The sequence below is a fragment of the Lynx canadensis genome, chromosome F1, assembly GCF_007474595.2.
Source record: "Lynx canadensis isolate LIC74 chromosome F1, mLynCan4.pri.v2, whole genome shotgun sequence".
Lineage (NCBI taxonomy): Eukaryota > Metazoa > Chordata > Mammalia > Carnivora > Felidae > Lynx > Lynx canadensis.
Window position 1 is genome coordinate 27,215,733 of NC_044319.2, and position 18,716 is coordinate 27,234,448.

Below are 18,716 nucleotides of genomic sequence, written 5' to 3' on the forward strand. Positions count from 1 at the left end.
CTCACAATAAATAAACTAAAAAAAAAGAAAGAAAGAATGCTGTGTCTTGATAAAAGTGATGGTTGCACAAAAACTGAATGTACCAAAATGCCACTAATCTCAGTATGACTTTAAAATCCCCACCTTGGACTCTGTGCTGACGGTTCTAGAGCCCTGCTTGGGATTCTCTCTCCCTTTCTCTCTGCCCCTCCCCCTTGCTCTCTTTCTCAAAAATAAACTAAAAAAAAAAAATAAAAAAATACAAATAAAATCATTAATTTTATGTTATTTAATTTCACCAAAAAAAAAAAATGCTTCTGTGCATATCTGAGTCATGTACCTAACTAAAAGATCATGAATCTGCTTTTCCCACATACTCTTAAAGAAGCAAGCATGTGGCCTTAAGTGTTAATGGCAAGACAGCTGGAGGACCCAACATTGAAGAAAGAAACAACTACAAAAAACATAAAACTGCAGAACTGGAGATTGGATGGTACCACTTAAAGCCACATTCCGTCTGTATTTCCAATTGTGCAATCCATTCAGAACAGCACAAGACTCTGTTTTTGAATGTGGATCATGTGGAACAAGAACTCACAATGACCTCTGAATTCTAACCTGCATTAACTAATAGCCCCAATGTTGGGTCCAATTAGAGTCCAACTTTAAAAAAAAATTAGCCCCTAGAAATTTGGTGTCATCCTTACAGCTCACTATTCTCCTCTAATAACCCTTTGCTTCATTTAAAGTGCTCTACTGAATTCTCCGCTGAAATATCCTATGTACTTGCACCTCTGGTTTTGTCCTGTTGCTTCTTCTGTGCCTCAACAGCCCTCTCCTGCAGCTGTAACTATGCTTCCAGACCCAATTCAAATCTCACCTCTTCCATTACTCATTCTTTACTACATTATTTATGAACATTCTGCTATGGTCATTGTGGATAAACTGCTACTGAGAATATCTACCCAATATACTGTGTTATTCTTATACTGTTAAAAAATTCCTCTCTGCTGTAAAATACCCTAATTTAGTTACTCCTGTCATTAGTGAACTATATCATGTTTTTCCTTAAGAAGAAAAACTAGTTGTAGGTCTTTTAAAAAGATAACAATCCATCCTCCTACCAAGATGACAGACATCCCATACAGAAGAAATAAGAGTATAACAATAATAATCTTACAATATAAATCCTCTTATTCTGTTCCATCCTTTCTATAATTTTTTTTATAACGTTTTATTTTTGAGACAGAGAAAGACAGAGCATGAACGGAGAGGGTCCAGAGAGAGGGAGACACAGAATCTGAAACAGGCTCCTGGCTCGAGCTGTCAGCACAGAGCCCGACGCGGGGCTCGAACTCACAGACCCTCGAGATCATGACCTGAGCTGAAGTCGGACGTTTAACTGACTGAGCCACCAGGCGCCCCTGTTCCATCCTTTCTAAAAGGAATGCACAAATTTAGCTATTTCATCTTCTTATTATAGCAACCAAAAGATTCCTCTCGTGAACAGCCTATAAGAACATATTTCATACTGCACAGCAAATTGTGGAACAAGAGAAACTCTTAAATATATTTAATCACACTACATTTGCAATGCCTGATTCAAGTGTAGACATTTCAAACTCAAAACAAGATGTATGTGCCTCAGAGTTTTGTACATGCAAATTAATTGCATTATGGATACACACCAATATAAATTCAATTCCCTCTCTAATCTCACTGATTCCACTCTTGTAACAATCACAACTGATCAATTTCTCATCAGAACCACAAATTGGCACTCCGCCCCTTAGGTGATAACTATGTTTCACCTCTTAACCTTCAATGAAGAAAATGAAAATTTAATCGTATAGGTAGATTCCCTACTCCACTCTAATCCCAAAGAGCTGTACATGTGGTTACTATACCTAACAATATTATTCACATCCCTAAAAAAATCATCACATTTCACCTTTTCAGCTAGAGTAGATACTTTCTTAGTATACTAAGAATCTAAGCTTTAAAGAATAGGTATTTTATCTTATATACATACATATGTGTGTGTGTATATATATATGTATATACACACATATATATATTTTAAACATGTGCATGTACATATATGTGCGACATTACATGTATTTCTTTCTGCTAAAAAACAAAGCCTAAAAACAATGAATAACTCAATGGCATTGACACTTTGAAAGAAGTGCCCAGTATGTGGCTTCTAAAGAAATTAAGACTCCTTGGTTATCACTAAAAGAACTAATAAGAGGGTTTTGTAAAATAGATAATCCCAGGTCCCAAGCTGGAAAATCATGAGTGTGGAAAAATTCTGTCATATCAAATAGAAAAGAAGCTATCAAAGATTGTGACAGTCATATCAAAATAAATGAGGAAACCACCTAAAGAGGCTCCCACTGGGCCAAAGTTGAAAATCTGATCAATAATAAGGATAAAAACTATACTGGACAAAAACACACCAAGTATGTTTAAATAAAATAATTCATTAACACACTTAAAAATTTTTCACTGGTCATCTTTGGAAAATGTTAGAAAGCCAATATTATTTTCAAAACTAGAAAATAAAGGATGAGAATTAGGCAATTGACCTACCTTTCCTGTATCTATAGCTAAAGATAACCAGTTTACAAAGGAAAGTTTCCCTTTACAGAATTCTGGCTAATAAACACAGGAAAGCTGGAATATCACCATTTTATGAACCTTAATGAACTCATGAATCTAGGACTAGGCGTTGACCATCAATAGCTTGTAACATTACAAAGACAGAAACAATCTGATATTATATGTGCCCCCTAATAGAAGTACACACCAGCACCTATAAAGTGTTCTTGGAAAAAATATATATGCATAACCTTTAATCTGAATTAGATCAAGCTTCTAGATTTAACTATAAATTTACAGGAGATACAAGAATAGAAACTATGTTAAAGTACACTACAGGAATGTAATCCGTAAAATCCAGACTCTGGGAGACAAAGAAAACCAAACTAGCCAGTTTGTCCTGCCAATAACAATAATAATAAAAATTTTTAAAGAAGAACAGAAAATATAAGATAAATAAAAGAGTTGGAGAGAAAACCTATAGATCAACTCTGACCAAAAGAACTTTCTTCAATGAGACAAATATTCTGTCCTGTAAGGTTGCCCCTAACTTCATGGGGCTACTGAGTACTTGATATGGTGAGTGTGATTAAGGATCAGAATATTCCATTTAAATTTTAATTTAAATTAATTAATTATTTATTTATTTAAATATAACTTATTGTCAAATTGGTTTCCATATGACACCCAGTGCTCATCCCAACAAGTGCCCGTATTCATATACATTGCATTATGGTATATAGTATGTTATCGTATGTTAGTATATTATATATATACTATGTATATTGTATATTAGTATAGTATATATACTGTATATTATAATATATACAGTATATTTAGTGTATTATATGTATATAGTATTGTATACATTGTATGTATATGTGTGTGTGTGTGTGTGTGTGTGTGTGTGTATACACCACATCTTCTTCATCCATTCATCAGCTGATGGACATTTTGGCTCTTTCCGTAATTTGGCTATTGTTGACAGTGCTTCTACAAACATTGGGATTCATATGTCCCTTTGAATCAGCATTTTTGTATCCTTTGGATAAATACCTAGTAGTGCAATTGCTGGGTCATAAGGTAGTGCTATGTTTAATTTTTTTAGGTACCTCCATATTGTTTTCTAAGGTGGCCACACCAGTCTGCATTCCCAATTTAATTTAAATTTAAATAGCCACATGTGTCTACCATATCAGATGGTGCTGCCATAAACAATGAAGAATTGAGGGACTTATTAATCAATCTGCAATGCATCATATGATGGATCTTATGTGAGTCACTATTCAAACAAGTGAATCTTTTTTAAATGTTTACTTATTTGAGAGAGAGCATGTGTGCACACGGGGGCAGGAGGGGGGGGGGGGGGGAAGGGGATGTGGAAGAGGAGAGAAAGAATCCCAAACAGGCTCCATGCTGTCAGCGTGAGCCCCAGGCGGGCCCAATTCCATGAACCATGAGATCATGACCAAGCTGAAATCAAGAATCTGATGCTTAACCAACTGAGCCACCCAGACATTCCACAAATGAGTCTTTAAAAGAAAAAAAAGGGGCGCCTGGGTGGCGCAGTCAGTTAAGCGTCCGACTTCAGCCAGGTCACGATCTCGCGGTCCGTGAGTTCGAGCCCCGCGTCGGGCTCTGGGCTGATGATGGCCCAGAGCCTGGAGCCTGCTTCCGATTCTGTGTCTCCCTCTCTCTCTGCCCCTCCCCCGTTCATGCTCTGTCTCTCTCTGTCCCAAAAATAAATAAACGTTGAAAAAAAAAAATAAAAGAAAAAAAATAAAAAAAGAAAAAAAAAAAAGAAAAAAAAAAGGTATAAAATAATGAGGGAACAGTAAATCCTGTCAGATATTTAATAATGTTAAGAAATGACTATTACTATTTTTATGTGGTAATTGTATTTTGGTAATGGGGCAGAGATTATCCTTTAAAAATATTTACAGATAAAATGATATAATTTCTGAAATTCGCTTCGAACTAATTAGAAGGGAATGAAAGAAGATTAGACATTGTATCGATAATGGCTAAAGCTGGGTGATGGGTAAATGGGATTCTGTATACATTCTTACATCTGTATGTCTTGTAAAATTGTTGTAATAGAAATTTTGGAGCGAAAAGAGGACTGTTAACTAGTATGCTAGGAAGACGTTTGTTTTTTTTCTTGTTTGTTTTCCCCAAGACAGATACTAGAAATATAAAGAAATCCCTAGGAGGGATGGTTTGGAATACTTTGCAGGTTAACTTGGTTACAGGCAGATAAACTCTTTATTTTATACACTCAAGCCTAAACTATCTATTGCCCAGTTTTTCACTTTCTGGATGTCATACCTGAATTTTTCTTTGACATCATTCGACAGTTCCTTTCAAAGTGGTTAGAGCAGAATGTAAAAGCAAATGCCTCACCTGGACCTACAGATATGGTTCACGATTTGAAGTAAGGACATTACAATGTATTTTTTCATTTTAGACTTGGGGATATGTATAGTAGGACAAAGACGTACCACCATCACCAACCCCAGCCAAAAGATATCCATGTCAAATCCCTGGAACCTGGGATGTTATCTTATTTGGGAAAAGGTTAAGATATAATTAATAATCCTGAGATGAAACCATCCTGAATTATCCAGGCAGCCTTAAATCCAATGACAAATATCCTTAGATACCAGGAGAATAAAGAGACAACGTTGAAGGCAAAATGAAGAGTCAGAGATTGGAGTGAAGTGGCCGCAGCCAAGGAAACCGGCAACAGCTAGAGGCTAGAAGAGGCAGACTCTCCCCACCAAAGTTCTAGGAGTGTAGCTCTGTCAACACGCTGATTTCAGACTCTGGCCTCCAGAACCGTGAGAGAATAAATTTCTCTTATTTTAAGCCACAATAAGTTTGTGGTGGTTAAAACAACCACCAAAAACTAATACAAGGAATTATCTACTCTTTCAAATATTGACTACCTAGTCCTTCCTCATACGGACTCAATAATTGGAAGTTACTGTGAATCTAAATAACGTTTGAGCATCTTTTCCATTTTGAAGGCAGGAATTTTTGTTTCTTTTATTCAACGATGTATACCTACTGCTGGAAACTGCTCACTGATCATAACTTTATGTTTCTTTCTACCTTTCTCAGTAGCATTCTTTCATTTAACAGTTAAAGTGGCTCTGCCCAAAGGAAAAAAAGGCATAAAGAAGAATTTATCTTACTTCAAACTCTGCCATCTGAAAGCTTTAACAATGTTCCAGATGTCTAATAGCTAGTGTGGAAACTCTATCTGAAATCACCAGTTTCATGCATCTGGTGTGTTACCTTCTCCTCTCTAATGGAGAGTATATACCAAGAAGTCCCAGAGCTTTTTTGTTTCATGTTTTGTAATTATCCCCTCTCTACTTCATGACCCTCCCTCAAACTTATCATAAAAAAAAAGAAACAGCACTGTGTGGTAAATGACACAGTATCTTTATAAGTTACTGATTTTTATAAGGGAAGGAAAAATTGAAACACTGAAAATACTCTATTCTGTGGTGTGGAAAGAAAGGATAATAAACCTACATCCCAAGCATTTCTTCATTTCTTCTAGCTTCCTACCTGTATGCTACTCAAAGCTGATATTCATTTTTGCCATGTAATTTTACCACCTACTTATATCATTATCTTATCTTCTAGCAATGAGCATCCAACTACATTTAATTCTCCTTCTGTGAAAGAAAAGAAGGAATTTCATCAACTTGAAGAATAATGCTGTTTACTATTCAGAAGCATATCTTTCCAATTAGTGAACTGGTTTAAGGTTAGTGGCACCTTTAAAGAACACACAATATTATTTCTGAAGGTAATAGTACTTACTATCTAGAAGCTACTATTTCCACAATATAAATGAATATGAAATTATTTTCCACTGCAAACATGAAATAACACCCTTCAGAAATAACTTCATTATACACCTGAAACTAATGTAGTGTATGTCAACTATACATCAATTTTTTTAATAAGAAAGAAACAAACAAACAAACTTCAATACATGGCTTGAATATCAATCAGATCTTTTCATCCTTTCTTAAAGAAGCTAATGGAGAATTAAAATTGTTATCTTTTTTCTTAATGTTTATTCTTGAGAGAGAGAGACAGAGTGCAAGAGGGCCCAGGGGGTTGGGGGGGGGGGTGGCAGAGACAGAGAGGGAGACAGAGAATCTGAAGTAGGCTCCAAGCTTTGAGCTGTCAGCACAGAGCCCAACACAGGCCTCAAACTCAAAAACTGCGAAATCATAACCTGAGCCAAAGTTGGATGCTTAACTGACTGAGCCACCAGGTACCCCCCAACATACACTACTCTTAAAGAGATGACAATTATCTTGTTGGCTTAACTCTTGTCTCAACTTTCACTCTTAGCCATCTGTATTTCTCAATGGCTCTCAAAAGAAGGTTGCAGTGACTACAAATGAATCTAGTGTCTCATTTTTAGGGTTAAACTCTCTACTAGTCCCTGGTATACTGTCCTCTCATGCAATATTAACCCACTAAAAGCAGAAAGATTTTTGAAAATTGATAATAATGATTAAACGCACTAATAGACAAGTGGAACTTAGAAAGGACACTCTCCTGCCATTGCTCACCTGAAAGTGTAGCAAATTAGATATAGCTCTCCCTATTATGAATATCAAATCATTTTATTTCTAGTTCAGAAGAGTCATGTAAATAATTTTTAAGAAGATAATGATACAGGATAACAAAATGAAAACTGGGGGGAGGGGAGATATAAGATTATAAATATCATGAGAAAATAATTATGAATGCATACATTTGACAGTAATTATATACATGCAAAAACTACTTCATGAATTTTAGAAATGCAATTCAATCTTCCATCCTCTAGGACTAAAAAGCAAGCTTACATCTGTTAAAACAACAAAGACCTGGGACAGAGGTGAGGTAGAAGAAGATGCCTAAGTGGACTCTGTCATTCAAGCATATATCGGAATGAATAATTTACAAGCATACTTTCATCTTCAATGCCACTAAGAGCCTGAATTCTAAGGAGCTTAAGGAGACTGTAACACATCTGCTAACCAAGTTCAATAAGCAGAAGGAACCTAAGCAAAAATGATCCCAACAAAACCTGTTTACAAGATTGGGGAGGCAGTGGGGAGACTAAAGAAATGGCAGAATAGCAGAGACTAGTGTAATAATGGTCAGGGACCTGTGTCCTTAACTATATCTATTCATTCCACCTCAGAAAATCAAGAGCTGTATTAAGCCACTGAATGAGAGAGCTGTATGAGGCTAACATTAGCTATATCTTCTCCCCATCAAAAAGAATATACAGCAAATGTAAAAGGGAAACCTTTGTTTACAAAGATTTTTTCAGTAGGTCTTCCATTTTAATTCAAATAGTCTAAAAAGTATATTCCACGGAGAACAAACTGAGGGTTGATGGGGGGGGGGGGCAGGGGAGAGGGGAAATGGGTGATAGGCACTGAGGAGGGCACTTGTTGGGATGAGCATTGGATATTGTATGTAAGCGATGAATCATGGGAATCTACTCCCAAAGCCAAGAGCACACTATATACAATATATATTAGCTAACTTGACAACAAATTATATTTAATAAATAAATAAATAATATATTCTACCTACTAAACATATATGAAAAAAAAATCTCCAACAATTTATATATGATTTTTTCAAATTTATGCCTACTTCATGTATTTTTCAAAGGAAGCATATCAAACATGTAAAACATAAAAAGTATTTAATGTCTTAAAAAAATACACAGTCACTCAACAGCTTATAAAATATGATTTTTCAGCAATCAAATGAAACTCTACATTTGGCAGTCAAGACAACAAGATGCCACAAAAACACAAAATGTTTAAACTAAGATATTGTATCATCTGCTTCTCTACCAGTTCTAAAGAAATGCTACATTGTCACCTGAGACTATACCTTATGAAATTACAGTGATAGCTTATAAAACATAGCAATAAATAATATGCTTAGCCATCTAACCATGAGGTAAAATTCTGCATCTAAAAAATCAAGTTTAAAAATTAAAAAACAAAAATAAGAACAAGAAGCAAGCTACGTTATTTTGCTCTTTTTTTCCCCACAAAGAGTACTCTGGCTTCAAGGAAGATTGAGCAAAAGGATTCATTTTTACTCCTACTCATTAATGTGCTCAATAAATATGTAAGGTATTTAAGATACTAGGTATAAAACAGGAAAAAAAAATCTCTGATGTCAAGGGACTTATATTGGTCTCAAGAAAGCTAATAAATCATTACGGGGGGGGGGGGGGGGGGGGGGGGGGGAGGGAAGCCATAAGATACCAGAAACTGAGGGGCACCTGGGTGGCTCAGCCAGTTAAGCATCAGACTTAGGCTCAGGTCATGATTTCATGGCTTGTGAATTCAAGCCCCACATCAGGCTGTGTGCTGACAGCTCAGAGCCTGGAGCCCTGGCTTCAGATTCCATGTCTCCCTCTCTCTCTCTCTCTCTCTCTCTCTCGCTCTCAAAAATAACATTAAAAAATTAAAAAGAAAAAAACCAGTGACAAACACTATGCAAAAGAAATAAATAAAATGGTTGACATAATTTAAGTGACTGAGTGGATACATAAGATTGAATATTCAGAAGGTCCTTCAAAGAACACAGCTACAGAATGATCAAATGATTCTCATCATGGCAAGAGCTATAAAGCCTTACTCAAGAGAAAGCTTGGCCTGATTCAGGTACAGAAAGAAAGGCAATGTGACTAGAGCCTAGTGAACAAAGGGGAAAATGGTAGAATGTGAGGTCATGAACACAGAACCAGATTATTTAGGGCCTTGTAGGTTAAAGTATGTTTCCATTATACTGTCACACTGTATGAAGGAGCCTTATGAAACTCCACTGTCGTACTTTTTATAAAATTATTGTTGGGGATACTATTCATCACATACACCAAATGCTCTTCATGAAGGTCCAAAGGAAGAATTTCTCTCAAATCTCATGTTCAGTAACAGCTGAACTTTTTCTAAGAAACTGATATAAATTTAACTTCTGTGAATTCTGAAGTTAATCATGCTCTCATCTATTCCCTGATAGAAATTAGCTTCTAGCAATTGTATAAACCTTAATGGCATCTATGTTTTAAAATAATGTGGCTTTTAGAACAGTTTCAGATTTACAAAAAAGTTACAAGATAGTCCAGAAAGTTCTCATATATACCCCACAAGTTTCATCATTAATATCTTACATGCCTATGGTACATTTGTTACAATTAATAAACCGCTACTGATACATTATTACAAACTAAGATCTATAATGTACACAGATTTCCTTAGTTTTTAACCTGATGTTCTTTTCCTATCCCAGGATCTTTACAATATCTAGTTGTATACACTAAATTTACTAGAGCTTTATCTCACTATTCTTTTTTTCTTAATGTTTATTTTGAGACAGAGAGCATGAGCAAGGGAGGGAGGAGGGGAGGAAGTAGGGAGAGGGAGAGGGAGAGGGAGAGGGAGACGGTGAGAGAGAGGGGAGGGGGACGAGAGGGAGAGAGATGTCGATAGAGACGGTCGAGATGAGCGAGATCGGAGCTAGTCTTTTCTCTCCTCTTGCTCTTCTCTTTCTCTCTCTTCTCTCTCTCTCTCTCTCTCTCTCTCTCTACTATCTAATCCTCCCACCCTTCCTCCACTCTGCCCCCAAGCCCGACATGGGGCTTGAATTCACAAAATGTGAAACCTGACCAAAATTAAGAGTTGGATGCTTAACCACTGATCCACCTAGGTGCTCCTCACTATTCTATCTTAATTCTCCCCCTGATTCTAACCTCTATAACTACTGTTATCTAATATATTTTATCTAATTCTATAAATCTTCCCCAGTACTTCTGGGAACCATGTGGAGTAACACAACAAAAAAATGAGTAAAGAGACATTTCTGAAAGATACAAATAGCTTTTTCCCAACAAGTCAAACAGTTCAGTATTATTCCAGCCACACTTCATACACCTTTTAAAATACAGAGGGTTCAAAAATAATATCCAATTAAAAATTTTATTCAAGGACATCTTTTAAATACAAATGAAAAGAATATAAAAATCATTTTTATATTCAATAGTAGTTTAATCTCTGGAATTCTCCCTTTGTCGGCACATACAGCATCTGTAATCCTGATTGTCCTTATTGAGCCATGCAACATTAGCATGGTCTCAGATCACACAAATCTAAAATGGGGGGTGAGGCAAAATGATATTTTAAAGTCCCTTTCAGTTAGAAATGTCAATGATCTGTTATTTCTGTGACCTAGGTTTACCGTCAGGTTCTCATATTTGCCATCACAATTAAAAAGTAGAAAACATTAATGCTTCTAAAGGAAAGACAGTAATTTTAAAAAGAGAATGTCAAAGTCTGAAACTGTACTTGAAATTAATTCAGAGTAAAAACAGATTAATATGGCATATAAGTTATATGAACAGTATATAAATTTGTAAGTATATAAATTATATAAATCAAAAGTACCCTGGGATGCCAAGGTGGCTCAATTGATTAAGTGTTTGACTCTTGACTTCAACTCAGGTCATGATCTTACAGTTCCTGAGTTTGAGCCCCACAACTGGGCTCTGCACTGACAGTGGCCGTAGCCTTGCTCAGGATTCTTCTCTCTTCCTCTCTCTCTCTCTGCCCCTCCACTGCTGGCATGCTCTCTCATCAAAATAAATAAGTAAACTTAAGAAAGGAAGGAGAAAGAATAAAGAAAAGAAAGAACGAAATAAAGAAAGAAAGAAAGAAGTAAGAAGAAAGGAAGGATGGATTTTTAATGTGCCCTGGAGAAGAGGGAAGTTTCCCCCCAAAAAGGTATAAATATTTACCCAAGTAGATTAATTTCCATAAAGTCACTGAGATACCAATTGGGGGGGGGGGAAGCATGAGAGAAAAGGTAAAAATGTATCAATTTACATTTACTACTTGTTCTCTATCATGGAAAAATGACCATGTCAGATGGGTATTGCCATTAAGAAGTCTATTTTCACATGTATACTAAATTATTTTGTCTCAAAACAATCCCGATTATGAAGGTGTCACTAATTCACTGTTGGGGAACCATGAGTTGGCAGTTTCATTTAATCTGTCCCAAATACCCAAAACCTCACTGGCAGCAGGAACTGTAAAAATACAATACAGTTTAAAGGTTTTTATCATCACTTTCCAAACATTCCTAAAATACTACTCCATTAAAGATTAATACCAAGGATTCTGAGTATCTGTTCTCTACACTAAAAAAAAATCCACAATTCTATAACTTAATATTCTCATTCTACTGTCATGCTATGCTGCTCTACAAGTCTTTCTGCAGAAAAAAAAATTTAAATAGTAAAAATGCTTTAATTATTATGCCATTATTTAAAAACCATAAGGGGTGCCTAGATGACCTCAGTCGATTGAGCGTCTGACTTCAGCTCAGGTCATGATCTCAACGGTTTGTGACTTTGAGCCCCACAATAGGCTCTCTGCTGTCAGTGCAGGGCCCACTTTGGATCCTCTGTTCCCCTCTCTCTCTGCCCCTTCCCTGCTCATGCTCTCTTTCTCTCTCAAAAATAAACATTAAAAAAAAAATAAAAATAAAAAACAATAAAATGTATGAACTTTAACATAGAATTCTGTCACTTTTTCAGTCATATAATTTCCAAATGTAAATATTTATCAAAATAATAGAGATTACAACAGAAGAGTAGATAATAATACATATCAAAAAAGAGATTAAATACAAGTTGATAAGGAATGCTTGAAAATAAGTCCTTAAAGCTTTCTTATGTAATTACTTCAGAATATGAGCATTTCCTAATTACATGACATCTATTTTAAAACTTGAAGTTTATTTATTTATTTTGAGAGAGAGAGAGAGCGCAGGGGAGGGGCAGAGAGGGAGGGAGAGAGAGAATCTCAAGCAGGCTCCACACTGTCAGCACAGAGCTCGACAGGGGTGGGGGGGGGGGGGGGCTCAAATTCATGAACTGCTAGATCATGACCTGAACCGAACCAAGAGTCAGATGCTTAACCAAATGAGGCCACCCAGGTGCCCCCAATAAGAAATCTATTTTAAATAAAAAGAGACCCTTTATTTTCCAAAAATCAATGTATATATCATCCATGAAATTCACTCTCAAAGGATGATGAAGCAAAATACCATAAATCTGCATATCTACTTATTTGAGTAAAAAAAAATAACTTTAAGTGAACATGTCTTGATTTCTTAATGCACTGAAATTATTTGGGGGGTAAACTGAGATCTTTTCCCTAAGGTCAGGAAGAAGGCAGAGATGTCCACTCTCACCCACTATTATTCAACATAGTGTTAGAAGTCTTAGCCTCAGCAATCAGACCACACAAGAAATAAAAGGCATCCAAATCAGCCATGAGGAGGTCAAACTTTCATTCTTCGCAGATGACATGATACTCTACATGGAAAACTCAAAAGATTCCACCAAAAAACTGCTAGGACTGATCCATGAATTCAGCAAGGTTGCTGGATATAAAATCAACACACAGAAACACAGAAATCAGTTGCATTCCTATATACCAATAATGAAGCAACAGAAAGAGAAATCAAGGAATCAATCCCATTTACAATTGCATCAAAAGCCATAAAATACCTAGGAATAAATCTAACCAAAGAGGTGAAAAATCTATAAACTGAAAACTATAGAAAGCTTATGAAAGAAATTGAAGAAAACACAAAAAAATGGGAAAATATTCCATGTTCTTGCACAGCAAGAACAAATATTTTTATGAAAATGTCAATACTACCCAAAGCATCTACATATTCAATGCAATCGGTATCAAAATTACACTAGCATTCTTAACAGAGCTAGAACAAACAATCTTAAAATTTGTATGGAACCAGGAAAGACCCCGAATAGCCAAAGCAATCTTGAAAAAGAAAACCAAAGCAGGAGGCATCACAATCCCGGACTTCAAGCTGTATTACAAAGCTGTAATCATCAAGACAGTACGGTACTGGCACAAAAAACAAACAGACACTCAAATCAGTGGAACAGAATAGAGAACCCAGAAATGGATCCACAAATGTATGGCCTACTAATCTTTGACAAAGCAGGAAACAATATCCAATGGAAAGACAGTCTCTTCAGCAAGTGGTGCTGGGAAAACTGGACAGCGACATGCCAGAAGAATGAACCTGGACCACTTTCTTACACCATACAGAAAAAATAAACTGAAAATGGATAAAGACCTAATGTAAACAGGAAGCCATCAAAATCCTCGAGGAGAAAGCAGGCAAAAACCTCTCTGTCCTTGGCTGCAGCAAGGGAAACAAAAGCAAAAATGAACATTGGGACCTCATCAAAATAAAAAGCTTCTGCACAGCGAAAGAAACAATCAGCAAAACTAATGACAATGGACAGAAAGGAGAAGATATTTTCAAATAAAATTATCAGTTAAAAGGGTTAGTACAAAAGTCTATAAAGAACTTATCAAACTCACACCCAAAAAACAAATAATCCAGTGAAGACATATCAAAAGACATGAATAGACACTTCTCCAAGAAGATATCCAGATGGCCAACCGACACATGAAAAAATGCTCCACATCACTCATCATCAGGGAAATCCAAATCAAAACCACAATGAGATACCACCTCACACCTGTCAGAATGGCTAACATTAACAACTCAGGCAACAACAGATATTGGCAAGGATGCGGGAAGAAGAGGATCTCTTTTGCACTGCTGGAATGCAAACTGTTGCAGCCACTCTGGAAAACAGTATGGAGGTTCCTCAAAAAATTAAAAATAGAACTAACCCTATGACCCAGCAATTGCACTGCTGGGTATTTATCCAAGGGATACAGGTATGCTATTTCGAAGGGGCACATGCACCCCAATGTTCATAGTAGCACTATCAACAACAGCCAAAGTATGGAAAGAGCCCAAGTGTCCATCAATAAATGATGAATGGATAAAGAAGATGTAGCGCGCGCGCGCACACACACACACACACACACACACACACACACACACACACAATGGAGTATTACTTGCAATCAAAAAGAATGAAATCTTGCCATTTGCAACTATGTGGATGGAGCTAGAGGGTATTATGGCTAAGCAAAAGTAGTCCAGAGAAAGACAAAAATCATGACTTCACCATATGGGGACATTAAGATACAAACAGATGAACATAAGGAAGGAAAGGGAAGCCAAAAATAATATAAAAAACAGGAAGGGGACAAAACATAAGAGACTCTTAAATATGTAGAATAAACAGAGGGTTACTGGAGGGGTTGTGGGAGGGTGGGGATGGGCTAAATAGGTAAGGGTCAGTAAGGAATCTACTCCTGAAATCACTGTTGTACTATACACTAACGAACTTGGATGTAAATTTTAAAAAACATTACTTAATAAAATACAAAAAAAAAAAAGAAATTATTTTGTTTGTGTGGTTTATTTTTAAATGAGGAAAAAGCCCACTTTATTAATGAAAAGTAAAGCAGTATCTTGAAATGTCTTACAAAGTTGGAAGAAAATAATTCACTAGTACAAAAAACTGCGTCTGTGGTCAACTTCTTATTAACACTTTCATATTCTAAGCATTTCATCAAATAAAACCACTTCACTCTTACAAAATCCATTTCAAGTCACTGTTCTTTTGACTATAATTATAAATCCATTCTACCTTAAACAAAAGTAACATGAAATGTGAGGAAGCTACTTATGTTACTATACCTCATCTAATATAACAAGGTCAACAAAATGTTTGATTTAATAATGATGTTACGTTTACCACTTAACATATGTAATCAGTACAGCTATTACTTAGATTCAATTCAATAAACATTTTTAAAAATATCAATGTCCTATGAATGCTTTAAACAAAAAATACTCCCATATTCTCATAGAATAATCAAAATATCAATGAACTTAAGAAGTCTATAAACCTAATTACTATTTAAAAGAAATTAGCATTAACAGTATTGATCAAAAATTATTTAAGATTTATGGCAGGGGTTCTCAACTTTGGTTATTATTAGAATCACTTGGGAGAGTGTAAAACCACCAATGCCTGGGCTTCACTCCCAGATCCTATTTTAATTGGTCTGAGATGGGAACCAAGTATCAGTACTCATAAAACAAGACAAACAAACAGTGGTAAACTGAATTAAGCATATAGCAGATTTGAGAAGTAGCAACTCATGGTATGCTATGGTATTCTTCAGTTTTAAGATAAAAAAAAAAACAAAAAAAAACTTGCTCACTGGTACCAAAAGTTTTAAGCCTACTAAAAACTTAAGGTATAGAAAACAAGAGAATGAAAAGAAAAAGACAATGTTCAAAAAGATAATCAAGTCCTAGCAAACATTTTTGCCTTTAAAATGTTAAAATTTGGGGGGCACCTGGTTGACTCAGTCAGTTGAGCATCCAACTCTAGATTTCAGCTCAGGTCATGATCCCAGAGTTGTGGGATAGAGCTCCACATCAGGCTCTAAACTGAGCATGAAGCCTGCTTAAGATTCTCTCTCTCTCCCTCTGCCCCTCTCCCCTGCTTGCATTCTCTCTCTCTCTCTCAAAAAAGAAAAAGAAAAAGAAAAAGAGAGAATAGAAAGAAAGAGAAAGAAAGAGAAAGGAAAAAGGAAACAGGAAAAGAAAAGGTAAAAGGACAAGGAACAAGGAGAAAGTGAAATGAAAAGGAACAATGAAAAGGAAAAGGGAAAAGGAAAAGGAAAAAGGAAAGGAAAAGTAAATAGGTAAAGCAAGGAAAAAAAACAAAACCAAAGAAGGGTGACTGGGTGGTTTGTCGGACCCTTGATTTTGGCTCAGGTCATAATCTCAATGGTTGTGAGATTTGAGCCTCCACATGGGGCTCCATACTGACGCTTGGGATTCTCTCTCTGCCATGCATGTGCTCTCTACTCTTTCTCTAAATAAATAAACAAACAACAAAAACAAACATTCAAAATTTAATACCATATAAATATGAGTAAATTAATATAGTACCGGAATCAAATTAGACAAAATGATAGTCACTTTAATAACATTTTCTAAGCTCATACCACACAGAACAGCATTTCTTTAAACCACTTTTCAGTATCTTCATTCTCAAGTATCTCAAACAGAAAAATTCATTTTAAGAAAATAAAAATTACATGGTTTCAATGTGAGTAGAAAGAATAAACCAGTATGGGAATTTTCCCTTGTGAAAGTAGCACAGATATCTGCATGATCAGCCTACAATACTCCCTTTAAAACAGGATCCAAAGAAGTTAATGCCTCTGGATGATGATATTAAAAAAAGTTCTTTTAAACTGTAAGTATTTGTCATTTAGCATACTTTCATAGAATTCAGTTTTACTCTAATAACAGCTAAAAGTGTATGAAAATTACGAGCAACATGAGCCACCATGAGGGATAAATAAGATCACCAGAACTTCCAATACCTGTCAAAATATGTTGTTACAAAAATGGATGGTAAAACTTAGAAAGAAAGGAAAAGAAAAAGAAAAGAAAAGGCGAACTAAAGATAGTAGCATGACCTTGAGAATAAAATTAAAAAGAACCAATAGTAAAGCAAATTAAACAGAATGAAGAAATCAGTTAAACTTCCATGTAATTTCATTTTTATTACATTCTTAAAATACTTTGAGATGTACTCTTTAAGACACATAAAATAGGAAATAATACCCAATAGAGAACTAAACATTGTGATAAATCTTCAGTGTTTTCCATTAAACATTAGAAATTAAATATATTAAATATATTATAATCCAAAATTCAGTGACATATTATAAAACTAATAATACCTAAGTGCCAATACCCTGGTAAAGATTTCAGATGTTAAAGGAAGCACATTTGAATTCAGAATGGCTGGAGATGAAAGATGTAAATTTCTATGTCATTAAAGAAATGAGATTTTAATTATAGATCTATAGTTTTATTAAATAACTTCAGCATCTGTCACATGTGTAAAAATAAGCCTCCAAAAGTTTGTCACTAGAATGACTTCATAGAATTTCAGTTTGGTATCTCATAAAACATATTAATCTGTACCACTCTAGATTATTCTTGGCATATACTTTTTTTTCAAGTAATTTATTTACTTATGTTTTTATATATATAATTTATTGTCAAATTGGTTTCCATACAACACCAGTAATCATCCACAGGTGCCTCTCCTCAATGCCCATCACCCACTTTCCCCTCTCCCCCACCCTCCCATCACACCCTCAGTTTGTTCTCAGTATTTAAGAGTCTCGTATGGTTTGCCTCCTTCCCTTCTGTAACTTTCTTCCCCCTTCCCCTCCCCATGGCCTTCTGTTAAGTGTCTGAGGATCCACGATGAGTGAAAACATATGTATCTGCTCTTCTCTGACCTGACTTATCTCACTTAGGCATAACACTCTCACAGGTTCCATCCATGCTGCTACAAATGGACAGATCTCATTCTTTCTCATTGCTTGGCATACTACGTTTTTACATACATCTCTCTGAAAAATGTGGTATAAAATCTTAAAAGATTACTCAGCCTCAGAGGAACACTCCCTCAAGAAACTGTTGAATTAGTTCAGTTATTTAATGACACACAAGAACTCTTATAACTTTAAATTACAACTCTCCAAACCTATCAAGGTTAAACCCATAAAGAATGAGCTGGTGAGCAGAAGCTGAAGTAACAGAAAAGATCAATAAAGATAATTGGGAGAGAGATAACTATTGTCCTTAGGTCAGTGATTTTATGGCAGCCGAGCTGCACACTGCATACATATACATTCTTATATCACTTACACACACATATATGTAGTTTTTTCCTACTAATCCACATCTAAAGACATGGCATAAATAGAAAGTAAAACTATGTTGCTTAGACTAATTACGGATTAAGGACTCATAAAGGCTGCTATAAAATACATTGGAGGGAGCAGGAATGACACAAATAAAAACTTGACTTTAACCAAACAGATTGTGTATCTGTGATTCACAATGCTGAGGTGATTTAAGAAGATACTAAGAGATCCATCATAGGATAAATGTAAGCTAAACAACAAAAAAGTTTGATTGAAATATAAAGTAATCATAAAATACATTTTTAAAAAGCATAAAAAGATCTATATAATAGGGCTGGATATATTAGTTTTATACTATTCAGT

At 35.5% G+C, this 18,716-nt stretch overlaps 1 protein-coding gene across 1 annotated transcript in view; it reads right to left on the reverse strand.

The window, feature by feature from the left end:
- Window positions 1-18,716, reverse strand: part of XPR1 (xenotropic and polytropic retrovirus receptor 1) — a 215,277-nt gene that overhangs the window by 168,921 nt on the left and 27,640 nt on the right. The window lies entirely within an intron of this gene.